The 17,505-nt window shown below is 42.7% G+C and overlaps 1 non-coding gene across 1 annotated transcript; it reads right to left on the reverse strand.

Moving 5' to 3' along the window:
- Nucleotides 1–3,282: 3,282 nt before the first annotated feature.
- Trnav-cac (transfer RNA valine (anticodon CAC)) lies at nt 3,283–3,355 on the reverse strand. Its single transcript has one exon. It is a non-coding gene; the product is annotated as a tRNA-Val (tRNA).
- Between the last annotated feature and the right edge of the window lie 14,150 nt (nt 3,356–17,505).

Here is a 17,505-nt window from a genome sequence, read left to right on the forward strand (position 1 = left end):
CTCTACAGCTACACCCAGGGTGAAACCCCCTCCGGATATACGCTTACTTTTGAAAAGCAAAAAAGCAGAACCGGAACTTAAAGATAAGGACTCGAAGATGATTTTTTGTTCCATTATCAGAAAATATAATATGATACAATTTTGTATCCGATTGCTTGAACAAACTGAATGATATTAGGAAGTTGTAGGCCATTTCCTCGGGATATTTTCGACTTTTGAAGTGTTCTTTTATTTATTCATAACATTATAAAAATAATCACAAGAAAATTGAAAATGCGACGATTTAATACCCCGAGGTTGTGAGGAAGTTATCTTATATGAGGAATTAGATGGTATTTTTTACAATTGGGGTATTATCGCCACAAGAAAGGTTTAAAAAACCGGCTTTTATTTGGTTCAGCTCGAACTCAGTTTTTTGTGCCGGACCATGCCCCTGGTGCGATCAGGTCAGCCCCGAGGCCGCCTGGACCACAGGCATGAAAATGTGTTCGGGGTCACCATCCCGCGGCTTGTGAGGTCAGGCCAACACGGCCATTTAGACGCCATCATCTTTATTCTGTGTCATTATAATCAGGTGTCCGTTGTAATGGCTGCCGTCACAAATCATAAAGAATAAACTTCTCCCTTCTCTTCTTCCTCTGTCCCCTACTTCTACATCTTCCCACGAAGGCAGTGATCCGGTGTAGCATTTATGTTTCTGAGTGTTGGTTTGTGTTAGCCATGACAACGCCGGACCTCAACCCCCCCTCACAGATCACGCATTGCGTTCATCAAAAATCAGTGCAATCTCGATAAACACCTGTGGATCATTATCATTTTCGTTCCTGCAACGCGTGCCACATTCTATATACACCCACCACTGCCCCAGTTCTCATCGATTCTGATGACTTACACCATATGATTATGTATTTGTCCAGTACTTACTCAAATAAATCTGACTTTTCTTCTATGTTTTTCGACCTAAAAAATCCTGGGTCGTTTATACGAGGTCAAGAGCGAGACACGCACGCACTTGCAGCGTGGGAAACATACTTAGTTGGACACAAGCTGTGACGTCATGACTGAGAACCAATCAGCAGCGAGGATGAGCACTCGTGACTTGAATCGGATCAGCATAATATCGGATCAGTTCGTAAACGCTCTAGTTCTTGAAATAGCGTTGTGATCCTGCCTACAAAATCAACTTTTCGTAGCGTTGCTGTTGATTTATCACCAATATCTGTTTGGATTCTAGCAATAGCGAGGCTTTGATATCGCACTGTTGCACTTTCAACAATGCTCGGTAACTTGATCAATTATTTTGGACCTGGGCGAGGTTCTACGTCAATTCGGGTGACTTATCCTCTTCAGTATCACTGCAGGTCCGTGACAATCACTCTTTCAGCCTTTCTCCCTAACCGCAACATAATGACTTGGGAGAGCTAATAATATAGCGTAACTATTTTCATAAAAATATATTCTTTACATTTGGCACGTTATCACAAAGATACAGATCACAACAAAAAAGGAGTGGTATCTTTTGCTTGACATTTGGACAGAGAACAGGATGAGCGTGAAAGCCAGCAACCCACGCGACTGTGGGAACGTCGCCACGATAGGGCGACCTTGCGGTAAGAGGCGATAGGCTTGGCTGCCCACCAATCTCCTCATCCCTAATATCTGATTTCTTTTTAATTTTTTCGGTGACAATTTTCTCTTAGGTGAAGCCCACTCGAATCTTGCCGAGTCGAATCTGAACCCAACAATCACGGTCATCACGTTCGTCTTGTGTGTGCAAGAACGTTCCAATGCACCTCCTACTCAATTCTCGAGTTTCAGATGATTTTTCTTGTAATATTTATGACTCTGAATAAAATAGTCAACAAAATTATGTTACCTGTATAACGCCGTTACTGGAATTGGATGAGAAAGTATTCGCAATATCAGATATGTATGTGCGAAGGCAGGATGTCGGGGTGTACGGCCGACCACTCCGAGAAACTAATACGCTGTACATCTCATAAGTTGAATCTGAAAATCATCAGTAATGTATAATGACTGTGAAAATAGCTTTTTTTTCGAAAACGCAGCTCAGCCGGCAAAACGACCTTCCATCTTGTAATACCTACATTGTAGATATGGACATATTTCTGAAATTGCCCCGTTTACTGACGAGGCCATTGTTACTAAAGGTTACTTTCTTTCAGGTCTTTCGAAAACCAGGGTGGCCAGGCGGTGCAACTTCAACATATTTCTAAAAAAATGATATAATTTTTTGATTATTTCCTGTTATTCCTCGCAACGAACAAATAGAGAAAATCTGCTCTCATCAAAGAACTGCATTCGCCTATTTTCAAGACGTCGTGAAAAAAAGACGTGTGTCGTGTTTTTATGAATCGGATGTTACAGGCCAATTAAATTAAGCAAACAAGGTATTGAGATTTAGATATCGAGTGTTGAACATGTCTGTTGTGATAGTGTTTGCATGTTTGGTTATAAACGTAACATGTTATCCTTTTATGAAAACTAGGAAGGAAATAATTTCTGATAATTTCGCAGGTGTGAATTTCAATGTTTGCTAACTTAGGAAGGCGTCTTCAGATGGGTAACATCCTTTGCAATTTTTTCTAATCTGTTGACCATATTTATTTTTTGAAGTTACTCTGCATCAAAAGATAGCTCACCCCCCCCCCCCCGCCACACAGCGCCCCCTCTTTCTCTCAGAGGCCCCTTAATGGGACTCTATCATCCGCCCTCCCCTCCCCATTCCCTCTCACTCTCCCCATCCCCCCTCTTATTAGGCCCGATTGTTGCTCCCACTTCTCTCTCTTCACCAATTCATGAATATCAAAAAGATAAATCATTTACCCGGCACTCACTTTAATTTGACCTTATATAGAGTGAACACTTCAATTCCACTTGCACGAACACTCAGGGCCAATACAGAACTACGAAATCTTGACGGTAGTACTGAATATTTTAAGTAGCAAATATACATAACATAAAGAAAGGAGAAAATTGGTGTGGTTCACATCCAGGATAAATCAAAATACTTCAAAAAAATGGTTTTATATGAAAAACCTCCCAGGAAAACCTGGCCACCAATCGATCGAACAAGCCAGACTGCTCACTGTTAAATCTAGCGGTGATTAGCTGAACTAAACATCCCACTGCTATTTGCTGTGACAATGTCGAAATACTTAATTGTTTGAAAAATGCTTAACTGATCCAGAAAAAGAGCTAGTCGACGAAAAAGGAGAAGAAAAAAAAGCGATTGAAAAGAAGAAAAGAAATTCATGAAAATGGTTTCGCCGAGGTTCGAACTCGGGACCTTCTGTGTGTGAGACAGACGTGATAGCCACTACACTACGAAACCGCATGCTTAAATCCGACGCTAAAATCACAATCACACCGTGTATGTTGTAGGCTGCAAATTGATATCATGCGGGCTCAGTTAAATTTTCAGCATTTCTTACGAAGAGATTAGGCCCGCTAGTGCTACATCCACACTCTTAACATTTATAGTAAAAATAACTATTTAATAGTTGTCTTTTACTACTCAGGTAGTTGCTATTGCACCGACTGTGAAAGTAGTTGCTATAACTATCATAATAGTAGTTCTTAACCATTTTAATGGTAGTTTTTACTACTTTCATAGTTGGAACAACTATTTTAACCAAATTAGTTGTTTCTAGTAATAAATTATGAGAGTGCACAGGCCCGATCCCTCAGAAATGAGAGCTCATTTCATTAGCATCGGCGGACTACAGGCCTGCTTACAGTTGACAGCGTAGTCGGTAAGTGGGGTAGTCAAAAGTTCCTCCATGCCACCTCCCGACCCGTGGCCCAAACACGAAAACGCAGGTGGATATTACGTTCTCGGGGCAAGGAAGGGCACATTTTTCTTGCTGATAAAGTGTTGAGTCGTCGTCAGAGTCTAAATGACATGGGGGCCACATGCAAAAAATTGAAATCTTTAGTTGTAGATGACTTCTTCAACTTGTTTGTTCAAAAACAGGTCTTGTGAAAGACATCATGCCTTTCGGAAGTTGTATAGACATTCAAACACCTCCATCCTAGACATTTTGACCTTTTCTTTGTGAAAGGGAAAACCACGAGAATCAGACGCCGAATCAGTTTTTCGGCAAACAGTCGTTGCCATGGGAGAGTTTCCTGCCAAATCTCACGCGAGTTTAACGCGGTCAAGGCGTGCGCCCACAAATATTGCACCCGTCACCCTATCCCTCATAAAATACCGTTGGCACAACACAAAAATATTGAATTATTTTTGAGAGATTTTTAAGATTGTACGCAATAGAGCATTACCTTTATGACTTGGATGAAAGCATGTCATCGAGTCTTCATGCTCCGGGAGGCAAGAAATAGTTTGGAGAGGGTCAGGTGATTTTTTTTCCTTTGTAAGAGATTTTGACATTTTGAAATGCTGGTAGGTTTATGGCGAGGGCAAGCGGAACGACAGCGGTCACATCCAAAGTACCTTTCAAGAACCCAACTCAACATTTGAATCGCATGAGGATATGTAGGTTTGGAAGTAAGATGAAACAACTTTGTATATTTTAGATATCTTTCCCCTTAATACATTTAACAGGTTCTGAATCAGCGCATATGTTTCTTTACTAAAGAATTTTCAGCCAGATCTGGCCAAAGGTACTTAGCTGACCTCTTGTCACTAAACTGTAATAGTGTGATCACAAATAGTAATGTTACACAGCCCTGGGAAGCCGGTGTCATAGTTGACCAGCTTTAGTTGACACCGTAAAAGAGCATTCTAGGCAGACCCTATGGGTAATCTAGTGTTGTATAACACCACTATCTTTTGGTAAATGTGATCTGGAAACATTCCTGAGTTCAACTATAAGTACATTATGAAAAACACTGAACCCTCGGTACGTCATGTACGCGGAAGGTTTCAACCCAGTAGACCGAGAGTTTTAAACCAAGAAAAAGAATGTGGAGGCAATAATCAGAATCTTTCATAACTCTTACAAAGTGTAGAATACCTTCGCGAATAAACACATGCAAAAACTAGGAAAATGTCCGTCTTGGGCCCAGCGTGTAATGGGAATACAACTTTCTGCTTTCATTTCAATGATAACTGCAACTTTTGTGACATTCAGCATCAGTCTATAACCAAACAAAGGTAGTCACATGAAACATATGCTAAGACTCAACTGGACCACTTAAAACGGACCCAATTAATCCATCCGCGGACAATCTTCTTCTCAGCATCAAAAAGCGACAACAGTTTAGCCTCAATAAATCTCACACTTTTGTCATCTAAAATATGTTTCTTTAATTTTCACACAAACACTTTTAAATCTTTGACCGACAACAATGGTTGTTAGCAGAAGCATATGCTAAAAGTCTAAAACGGCACTTTCTGATTAGGACGAAAACCTTTTAGAATCTTTGCAGGCTACAGCGACTGGAGACATTCCTTCATTCAAAGGAAGATTACTCTCCTTCTTTTCATTATCTTCCCGACTCCAATTGTTGGTAATAGAAACATATGCTTTTACGGCGAACAATCCCTCAGACAAATCGCGCGGGCACGGGGCATCCAGCCCCACGGAAGCCCGGCCAATTGTTGGTATCACTGACATATGCTCCCCTGCTTCCATTGACCCGGGCGCTCCGCCATTCAGGGTTGCATTCCGGAACACAGACAATAAGGATGTTCGAGGAAAATAATAGGAGCAAAGAAAAGTGATCACGGTTCATCGTTATGCCAGAGTCTTTTAGGAGTTGTCGTCCAAGGCAGATGGCTTCCTCCATAATTTCGCTAACCATGATGTCACTCTTTTTGATTGTGAAACGATTTGCATTTTGCAAGGGATGTTACCCTTAGATATTGTCAGTTATGGCACTATTGTACTCTCCATGACATCATCTGTTAAAAGCTCTGTAAGGTGCATGTCTATGCGGAGCTGTTGGAGATCTTTTTAAGATATTCGGGCTGCTAGGGGATTAAGGTGCAACAGTGATGTCACTTTTGTGGTACCAGGTCCCTTTTTTGGTGGGACCGGGGGCGAGTGACGGGCTTCGGTCTGGCTTCCCACGATCCTTGCAGTGACGAAAAGGGACGTTGCTATACTCGATCTGCATATCATTCTGTAAGGGGGCCTGCTCTCCTAAAAACTGTCAGCCAAAGGTCATGTACAGCTAAGGATCTTGATTACGAAAAAGTTTTTGTAAATTGGTATGCTACATGTAGAGTGCAAATAGACATGGATGGGTACATATGACCATGGTAAATGAAAAAAAAAACTGGTAGTAAAAATGTGCAAAATCAGTTTGAAGATCAACCTATTAGAAATTAATTGCGTAACTTAGAATTCTTTGCCGATCCCGCAGTGCATTCTATAGGACAATCAGACATTTACACCTGAAGTTTGAAGACAGGCAGGTTACTCAACCATTCAATGAATACATAACATTCAGACTAAAACTTCTGTTTGCAAAAATCATTTCATCTTGCCGCCTATCTACCAAGTCCTTTGTCATGTTTGTGTGCGTTAGAATTTTTATTAGGTTGAAATTCAGCGCTTAAAATTACATGACATGTTGAAATCTTACTCAGAATCCAAGGTTCAGATATGGCCACGTAACTTTATCCGGAATCACTCAACTTTTCGTTGTGTTACAGTTCTGCTATATGGTTTATTAACCATATATAATCATTATTCAAATTAAAAGATGTTGATGTCATAAATTTTTTGTATTTTTATAGCATTTATATCGAATGATTCAGTCATAAATATCAGGTGTCTTAAAAATATATCAATGTACTTTTGAGGTTGAAAAACCTCCATCAGTGATAGATTTACCTAACTTCGGCCACTAGCTAAGATACCTTTGATGTTGAATAACTCCCAAAATATATCATTAATACATTAACATAACGTCAGCCACATGATGCTGAGATAAAAACCGTGTGTTTTAAATTAGTTTCATTGCGCAATATGCATTTAATTTTTTGACAGTGTGGCACCTAAAAACATTATTTTGTGCCCTTGCCGGTAGTATAGGCCTATCGACCGCTATGAAAACTGTTTCGTGGGGGTCGATATCGTCAAGATTTGCCCTGATAACCATTTGAAAGACAACAGAAAAACATGAATTTATGTCTCGGTGCGAGCGGGCTTTGTTTGAAGACAATAGACCGTGTACTGGGTTTCATGTATAGGCCTGAATTCCATTAATTTTGATGCAAGCGGCAACATAGCGTACATGAAATGCCGGATGATCGTAGACTGTAGTGGCTGCCGAAGCTGAAAGAACTCGTCAACGCAGACCCAGATTACAATCTGAATAGGTCTTAACCCAACCTAAATTCAACTGTAACCAACAAACAACCATCATTTTAGTTCTGGTTGCTATTTCAAAAGGCCGTTGACCATGTCAAAGCAACTGCAAGAAAAATAATAACGCCAATTATGAAATTATTTGTGATAATAGTGGCAGGAATCATGTAGTTGTTGTTCTTGATAATAGCGACAGGGAAATCTCTGCCTCAGCAACAGGTTCTGCGTAATTGATACTGAATAAGTTCCGCATTCCATCGATGTACCCTGAGGGAAGCTTGAGGAGATGCCCAACAAGTGCGGGGGTTACTTCAGTCTCAACTCCAACCAAGCAAGACAAATAAAATCACAAATCAATTAAGATTTTATAATCCCGCGAGCCGCAATGGACCGAGCATTGAATTTCTTAAGGAGGTCGTCTATGACATCGTCTTGGGTCGTGGGACTGTTCTCATGCCCGGCTCTGCAGCCCCTATTTGAATAGCACGCCTTTGAAAGCCGGTCCTGATTTTTGAATCTCATATGGCCCGAGTCTGCAGATGAAAGGCGTGAGTCTCCTTATGAAAGGCGGGCCATTGAACCACGAAGTGATATCAATGTGATACGGGTGCACTTGTTTGGGATGTTATCAGAACAGGTCCATGGGATGAGTAAAGGGCGGTTGCTGAGGCGGCGGCGAGGGTGGCTGCAGGTTGTCCATGATCCACAGGTGCGCCGTGCGAATCACGGCCGAGGTCCGTGGTTCCGTGTCCATTGGACGTGGGCGTGTGCTCCGGGGAGATTCCGATGGACCTTCCGTGTCACCTGACATGTCCCATCGGCGATTCAAATTTAAAATATCTTTAACGGTTTTCTGGAACAGGAATGTGGAACCCCTATATTGTCTATTACTCATATTCAAATTATGCAAAATATTTGATGAGTTGATGATGGTACTGAAGGTCGGTTATTTTCTTAAGAAGATATTCATGAACAATAAAGAATCGTTAGTAGTTCTTTTGACAGTTCCTGGTATGATCTGATGCAGTGGCCGGTGAGATTTAATCCGGTGATCATAACAATTTTGTAACATGACATTGTGGTGAAAGAGTGAAGCCTTGTCAACTTGGAAGCACGGAATGGCGTCCGGTCGCAACATGAATCATAGCTTACTATTTAAATGCATAATACCATAATGAGGCTGATATGAAACCATCTACCTGCGGTACACAAGGAGTGAATGTCAGGCTGACTATACTCAGCCTCCTTTAAAGGCGGTTGGAGACTTAAAACTTACCTCCTTTGATGGTCGTACACTAAACGCACATTTTATGCAAGGGTGCATTACAGTGATACTGACATCGTATATCTTTGAAATGAATGATGCTTTCTCAAACTTGTTATGCCGTATTAGTTTGTAGTGTGGTTAGGCTGAAACGACAATGCTGCTTCATCGATGTCCTTCACAGCCATGGCCAGCAGTTTCCTATAAATATGATAAGATAATGGGAATGACAAATAGCGGTTTTCATATCGTTCTGGCCAAAGGCACTTAGTTGAACTCAGGAATGTGACCAGATCACATTTACCAAAAGATAGTGGTGTTGCACAACACTAGATTATCCATAGGGAAGGCCTTACCAATGCTCTTTCACAGTGTCAGCCGGTCAACTATGACACCAGCTGCCCAGGGCTGCTTGACATTAGTATTTGTGATCACACGATTACAGTTTAGTGACAAGAGGTCAGCCAAGTACATTTGGACAGATTTATCTGAAAAACACTTATGGTCGTCCGGTATTAGTATGGATCTGAGAACACGGATACCCCTTCTTGTCACAGGGGGTTAATAATGCACTGACCATTAAACGGAAGTCGTAACGGCCAAAGATGCCGCCCGGGGCCACTGGGACATATTCCCAGGCGATTCACCGGCGTGATGTGATCCTACCCCGAGGGATCAGTTACGGAAACTCACGTGGGACTGTCCAAACAAGCCGCGATCTTTATGATAAATTGATGAAACTTGGCTCTCGTCCTGTAAAGGTGACCGGAGATTATTACCCGGGACTCCGGATCTGCATGGTCGGTGACGTAACGCCTTCAGGCGACAGGAAGCCGGTATTGTCAGCGGAAAACGACCCAGTAGATTTGAGCTCATCCGAAGTGAGAGATGGTCAAGTCTCTGGTAAATTTAGACACTGATGCTGGATTTAGCAACCTGGTACTAAAGACTTTGGGGGCAACTCTTGCGTTTCGTTTACCCGACCATGGACCATTTCTCCTCCAATTTTAAGTCAAATTAGCCCTTCGCACCCACTGAATGAGGCCATTACACCGGGGAATCTATCACAAATTTGGTAATTGAATTCGGGCGTTGATCCCTAACCTGAATGATTGGTGTAAACAAGAGGTTTGGGCTGAAGTATCAAGGCGAGAACACAACTTCCTGTTCTTATACCAGTTACACAAGTTCGTAATCAATCGGATGTTCTAGGCACTCGGGTAGGCCCTTCACTGTTCCATTGAGTTTTATGATGGATTTGTATCAGGCTGGTTTTGATCACAGCGGTTTGGTGAGACATTCACCTCTTTGGTTGGTATAGAATGTGTAAAAAGCAGATTCTCGGTGAATTCCGCCTGATTGACAAACATTGACGTATTAGAATAGAAATTGATACCTCACAGTCGCATTGGTTGTCTCACAAAATACCGTTTCGGTGGATCTGTAATTTCGCAAAAAAGCTCCACGACTTTGGGTTGGACACCAGGCATAGCTTCTACGACGTACGGATAGCCTCATAACGACTATTTGCTAAACGTAGACGTTAACTAGTTGAAATTCTACAAACATTATCATCGACAATTCCTAGTAACTGACTCAAATTGAAAAATTTATTCACAGAACAAAATCACTCAGGTTCAAACATGGCTGGATGACTTAGCAAAGTCGTCCGTCTCGCGGATGAGCACGCACCAGATATTTGAACATCGCGGTCATTCCTTACAGCCAAAGAAAACATTTTTAACAATCAAAGATAAGGTGGATGATGAATTTCCCGGGGGCACCCGGCTGATAAATCACAGCCGCTTTCACGATCTCGCGGAAGTCCATTATGATACTTCCCATTCACTTGGGATCGGCCGCCATTTGAATTGCCCGCGATCATTAAAGCGAGGCTACGACCTGTCACGCGGTTCTCAGGTGGCGGCCATATTGTCATGGCCACGCCTGAGTGCGCGTCAGGTCTATTCCTTGTGTCACCCGTGCCAGTCGTGGTGAATTGGGATGAAAAGGATGCGGCACAAGTGGATGCAATGAAAGGATGCATTCAGGTACTTTCGTCATCTTGTGACCGTTGCTCTAGATTCGCATCACCCCCGGCATGATTGAGATCATCCCGGCAAACAGGTCCCCGCACAGGTTCATCAAAACAAAGCGTTTTGTCCTCAACTAGGAAGTGCTTATAAATATTTCGACCGTTGCTCCAGATTTCTTAAACCCACAAAATCACCCTTCACCTTTTACCACTGCGGTTTGAATTCAACAAAGGAAACTTGTAAACAAGAAAAATGCACAAATCTCCAGACAATGGCACCTTGCCTACCTTCCTCATTTGATGAGGAAGGGCGAAATTCTCCTTTGTCGGTGTGTAACGGTCGCTTGAAAAAGGTGGAGTTTGGGCAAAGAAGATGGGTTCAGCTTACACGGGTTGATGAAGAGGTTGACATTAGATTGTTAAACAAGTGCATGGACTCTGAGAAGTTTTGAAATGATTTTAAACGAGATAATTTGATTTTGGATAGCAACGCATATGAACAGATGTGAGGATGATGATGTTAAAAGATGACAGAGGTGTTCTGAAAGGAAAACACGTTGTACTTTTTTCTTCGAGTTTAAAATTTGAAATTCGTTTCTTAACGGTTTTTCATTGATTGAATATTGCGCTGTTTATGATGGTGATGTAGTCGCAGCAGACAATAGATTCTCAACGGGTTTCTTTTGATTCGTATTTCTTTCATGATGAAGACCTAAACGAGCGAAATCACACGAAACGTCTCCCTGCCATGCTTGTGTCGTATGCAACTACTGTTATTGCGTAACTTTGCAAAGACCTCCTTAACACTGTCTGAAAAACCACTTGGAGCGACAAAAGAGATATGCTTCAACTGTCAATTGCGTAAGGTTGCGGAGGCTGAATTTGTATTGCAACTTCTTCAGAACCGTTCACACTGTCATCGACATAAGTAACTGCAGATATAATATAATGCGACCATTCTATAGGTGTGAAAACTACCTCTCAGTTGCATAAAGTTAGAGAGGACTGATTTTGTATTTCCTGTTGTGCGGTGGAATGTTTTTGTGTGACTGGATTGTAATGCCAGGCATCAACATCCCCGTACTCACTGCATTGTGTAAGCTCTATCGGTTTATTGCGTTCCCTCCGAAGGATCTCCCCGGGTTCAATGTTCCAATGAGTGTTTCTGTCTCTAGGAACCGTTTTCAGCAAACATTTGATGCGTCGACTAATCACGAGCTAGAGAAACGTAGAGAAGATACATTTATCCATTCCCTGACCCTGACCAACTCTCTTATTCCTGGTTCTTACCCTGACCGACCCCAACCCGGACCCTTACCCTTAATCAAACTTGATCTAGAAAGGCCTCTGTCTATGACCAATCAGGAACATCATCCGTGTCATCCCTGTATCCGCATCAGATACGTCTAGTCACTTGTTTATCATATTGGGCGAATAGAGAGCCCGGGAACATGGGAGCCGGGGTGCATAGATTCCGGGAAACGTAGAACCCGTGGGACATATAGGACCCGCGGAACAAAGTAGCTGCTCCTCTAGGGAATTTGCATTAAATAACAGAGGCCTGAATTTTGTAAAATTCAAAGAGACTCAGCTGCTGCTTTCAGTATCGCCAATCCCTTGAGTGAAATGTTCATAGTGGGTAATAGAAAAAGAACAAAATCATCAGCGTATCTCGAGCAGGATGTTATTGCGTTTTATTGACCAGGACCCTCCATTCCATAAACTGACAGATGTCGAACTCCTGAAAAGACGACAAGATGCCCGACATATGCCACAAGACAGGTTGATGCGACAGGTTGCCGGACCGGACGACTCATCACGCGCGCAAATTCAAAATCACAAAAAAAACCTCGACGGACTCTTGCGCAGGATCATGACCAAATAAGGCTCGGGTGGAATCTTCGCAGGATTCCCAAACAAAAGGATACGGATCAGTGATGGTGAGGTTTTAAATCGCGCGCGTTCAAGTGACGGTTGGGACATCATTGTGTCGGAATTCACTTGTTGTGGATGGATGTCTTGGCGAGGGTGACAGGTCCCCGACAGGTACCACCATCAAGTGCATCCAGACAATGATGCGGAAGCGGCCCCATTGTCTGGCGATCACAAGGTGGTCCATTCGCCTTCTAAGCGCCGGGTGACCGTTGCCCCAAATTCCTCCAGCCACGTCCGCGCCATTCATCGCGGAGTCTGTTTGAAAGATGCGGGTAAATCGCGGGATGAATAGAGAGGATTTCAGGGACCGGGTCATGATGTTACGCTGATGCACACTGTCTCTTTGATTTTCAAATCATTTTGTTACGCTCTAAGATTTGCCAAATGAAAATAGACTTTGAACTGATGCCATAACTGATTCTTAAAAGGGTTATCTGAATGACTCTAAGGGGTAATAATGGTTTGCTGCAAGTCATTGGGATAATGCAACTTTAGAAACCACAGAAATAGAAATACGGACAGGAGTCTGGGCGATTTAAGATGTCGCTTTGATTTTGAAATAGTTTCATTTAAATTGGGCTATGAGTGAAGATAGAAATAAACCTGAGAGTTGATGATGCCATAGAAGGCATAAAGCGAATGCCTGCCTCTAACATTACAATAGAGACAATCCGTAGTTGAGTGTGACTCTGAGTATGGCTGTAATGCCAAAATGGTTCAGAGTTGTCGCTCTGTCAGGCAGGCGTTGGCGTTCCCCATTTGCACCGACTGCGTTACCTTTTGCCTAATCTCGCACCAAGAAGTGATACCATGAGGATCGTTCAAAAACTTTTCAGGCCCGTAGCTAACTCTTTGGTCGTGTTGAGGGGTCACCACGAGCTACAAAACAACAAGTTTGAATCAACCAACCCAGTGATGAAGAGGCAGCTGTTTGACCAAACGAGCCCACTTCTGACCGAGCAGGTCAGGGAGCCGGTCCATGCCTATTTAAGTCAGCCTTGCTCATTTAGGGTACAAGGAACTTGTATATGCTACCCAGTGCAAACATACACGTACTATTTGAAAATGAGTAGAGTACGTTTTTCACGGCACTTTTTCATTATAGCTCTTTCAAACTCTCGCTACGGCCCCCGGCAAATCCAAATAAAATTGCTTCAGAGCCGATCAGGAACTAACAGAGATTTATAGCCCCAGACTCCCGCGCAGACTGCACCTGACCGAATTTCTCTTATTGAATCACAAAAGGAAAATCTCCACATTTCAAAAACACTTTTTTAGACTTTTGATATGAAATATTGATGCGTTTATTGTTGAGATCTTAAGACGGATGTCTTTTTCTGTCGGTTCCGTCGGCCTGTCTGGCCTGCGGTTATTATTCAGAACACCTCATCATTAGCATCGGTCTTAATAGGGATATTGATGATGAACACTTTAAAAAATGAATGGTGAAAATTCCTGAAAAGGGAATTTATTTTGGACATTTCTACAGAGCATTGGATCAATGGACGAAATAGTAATGATTTCCTGTTTACGAGACTGAATCTCACAGAAAGGTTGAGGCATTTATTTAAAGGGTGACTATGCAGGAGCCAGGAAGGTTGGACCAAGTTTCAACAATACAGCATCGCAATTTTCTTCGTCTGAATTGTGCACTTGCCTTCCAGAGCAGCTTAATTGAACACCGAATTCTCCCAATGTAACCTAACAGTCTGGGGCCAACTCGGTTGCTTGGCCAACAAAGGTCAACGAGATGAGGACAAAGGGAAACAAACAAGAAAAAGTGAAGGATGAGGATTCGAAGAGGGAAACTGGGAAGCTTGATTGGACGTCATGGCGAGTCCTTGAAAGCCTTCACATATTCATTATGGTTATGATTATGACAAAATTGCTTTCTTCTGATGATAAATGGTGTTTGCATTGTGTGGGTTAACAAGGTTGACTAGAAAGGTGATTTTGTGTATTTAGTTCAAGGTTTGAGATGGTTTTTGAGGGTGGGAAAATACATTGGGGATGAAAGGGGAAATACTAAGGTGTCTGTAAGAGGTATCCGTAGCTTGTAGAAAGAGCTAGAATCAATGAAGGTGTTTGTTGGAGTAAAGGGGAAGTGGTACAATAAGAGCCAAAATTACACTCTCCGAAGTCTAGAAAACAGCTGAGGTACAATGAGGCAATAATTGTAAGACCTTACCTTACCTGTATCAACAGAGTCACATTGACAGCCCCCCCCCCCCTCCCAACCCCCTTCCACCTATAACAAGGGACACAGTTGCTTCTGAACGCAAGAAAAAAACTTATATTTTTCACGATGAGCCTGATAAAGGGGTTTTGGTAAACTTGGGGCTTCTTCTGTCCATGGTGAAAGCACTAAGGATACGCCTTGGTCAATTATCGAACAATAGTAGGACTCTTTTTCAAGAGGACATTGGCTCCTGTTACACTGGCCGTATCTGCACGTCGCTATGCTATATTGGACTTCTATCACAAGTCTCTATCCACTCCAGGTGTTTTCCAATTCCACTGTTTTTTTTAGCTTTTCTGCGATCATGACAACACAAATAAAACCATGGAAATAGTCACACATTACGAGATTTGAAAAAAATCATTAATGATCGCGTGTTTTGTGATCAAAGCTCTTCCGAGGTGATCATTTGCTCAGCCAGTTTGATATCCAGCGCAGCCGTGCGCTTACTATCGGGTGTTTAAGGGTTTTTTCCCGAGGAAATTAGACACCTTTACTTCTCGATCCATGTTGCATGCATCCGTGAGGCCAGGCGGCAGGTGTCATGATTCTTGGTCGCATGTTTTCCGACCATGAGGAAGTCATCAGCACGATTCGGTGTAGAAATTACCACAACAATCAGGTGCAGTATTGTCGTAATGTTTACAACTTAGGAAGGCAGCTCAAGTTTACTCTGGTTGGGGTATGTAGATGGGTTGCCAGGCTCCGGATGTGTTAGGGACCAACCCATCCTGCAAGCGTACCCCCGCACTACGACAGAGATACATGTGTAGGAGACATGGACCACGAATCAGAGCTTTAAGTCAGCGCACCACCCCGCACCCCACACCGGTACAGCATCCTCCATGGACCAGTACTCGAGATTAAGTTGAAGTTAGGGTTCAAACATAAACTTCACGCTTAAACCCCAAGCGATCCTGAAGCCTCAGTAAAACACGGATGTGCTGCAAAGTCAGCGCTACAGAAATGTGTAGTTCTGACCAGTATCGATACAGCTGGGTGGAGTAAGGCAAGCTGGATTAAGATATCAGCCAACCGTCTCACGCCCACTGTGGGGTTCAAAACATGGGCCTCTTGCCTGCTAGCCGAAAGTCAGAGCCACTAGTCCACGCGGCTTCCGAAGACGATCTCAGCTTCAACCCATAAACCCCCCAACTCCACTTCCTAACCCCATTCTCATATTCTGTGATGTCTAACTTTACGACCTGTGGCCAACCAACCATCAACTTTCTTATGGATTTACTCGTACATCAATTATTATACCTTCATTTGTTGGTGGTTTACCACTTTTTATGACGACGTCTTTAGTGTCGTTTTAAAAGTAATATTATTTTGACATAAAATCAACTCAACACAGATTTCTAAGGTCCTCAGAAACGAGCCCATTGGCCGAAGACCTTGTCTTTGTTCAGGGATTCAGGTCCTTTTCAAAGGGATAAGTGGAATCTAACCCGAGAAACCAGTTATGGCGTGAAAACCTCGAACTGACAGCATTAGACACTGGTAGAAGAAAGTTGACTGTAGTGAGTTGCTTCGTCGATTGCTAACTTCATATTTCAGACAGGCCTAAACGGCAGTCTAACGCAAAGAATACAAACTTGGTCGCCAAAATTTAAAGAATTCAAACGGGCGACTGAATTCTAAAACCACGAGGTATGACTGTCACGTGGTTAAAGTCGGTTACGGTCACATGATCTTATGGAATGAGGTGTCTCGCGTGTGACGTCACGGCCACGGGGAAGACACACATGGCGTCACGGGATGGTGTCCATGATGCGCGTGGGGCATCCGGACAGGAGACACAGGGTCACGAGGCCAGTCAGTGGGCAGCAAGCCAGAAAGATGGTGAATGTATGCGGAATGTTGGACAGGGTTGAATCATCTTCGAAATCTGTCTCAAGTGTTCTGAATATTAAAAAAGTCTGTGATTTTCTAATGAAGTCAAATGCGTTGCTTGGTCTTCCGACAGCATGGGTTAGTATCTCGACGATATGGAACACTTCGACCGCTTTGTTGTCCATCCGTCGTAAAGTACTTCTGCCTTCCTTAAATATCAAATTTGATTTTAGGATTCATGCTTTTTATGAATTTAACGCTCGTTTGAATGGTGTGGATAGGGAACAGAAGAGCTCCTTTGCCATCCAGAGCTTAGTCACCGACGACGAATTTAAAACGCCCGTCCCACTTAACAAATCTAGCCAGACATCAGCTCTCTGAACCGTATCAAAGAGATATCATTAATTTCGCACATTTTTCTAAAGAATCTGCTCCACTCCTGCCTTAACCAATTACTGGTTAACCAAAGAAATGAACTGTTGCTCAGTCAGTAATGAGGTTGGAATTTCAGACCAATCCTTAAATATCATTCTTGCATTTGCATTGCTCATAATTGATGTGGGTGCTTTTCATCAAATAAAAGTGGATCAGAGAATTCAACTCAGTTGGCGAATGCGCCACGCCCAGCCTGATATATAGCCCAGGTAAAAAAATTCAGAGAAGATTTTGATAAGATTCTTCAGCTCACTCAGTTTCGTTTGAACTCAGGAATGTGACCAGATCACATTTACCAAAAGATAGTGGTTTTGCACAACACTAGATTATGCTTAGGGTAGGCCTCACCAATGCTCTTTTACGGTGTCAGCTAAAGCCGGTCAACTATGACACCGGCTGCCCAGAGCTGTGCAACATTACTATTGGTGACCACACTATTGCAGTTGAGTGATAAGAG

This window comes from Lineus longissimus, chromosome 12, assembly GCF_910592395.1.
Source record: "Lineus longissimus chromosome 12, tnLinLong1.2, whole genome shotgun sequence".
Lineage (NCBI taxonomy): Eukaryota > Metazoa > Nemertea > Pilidiophora > Heteronemertea > Lineidae > Lineus > Lineus longissimus.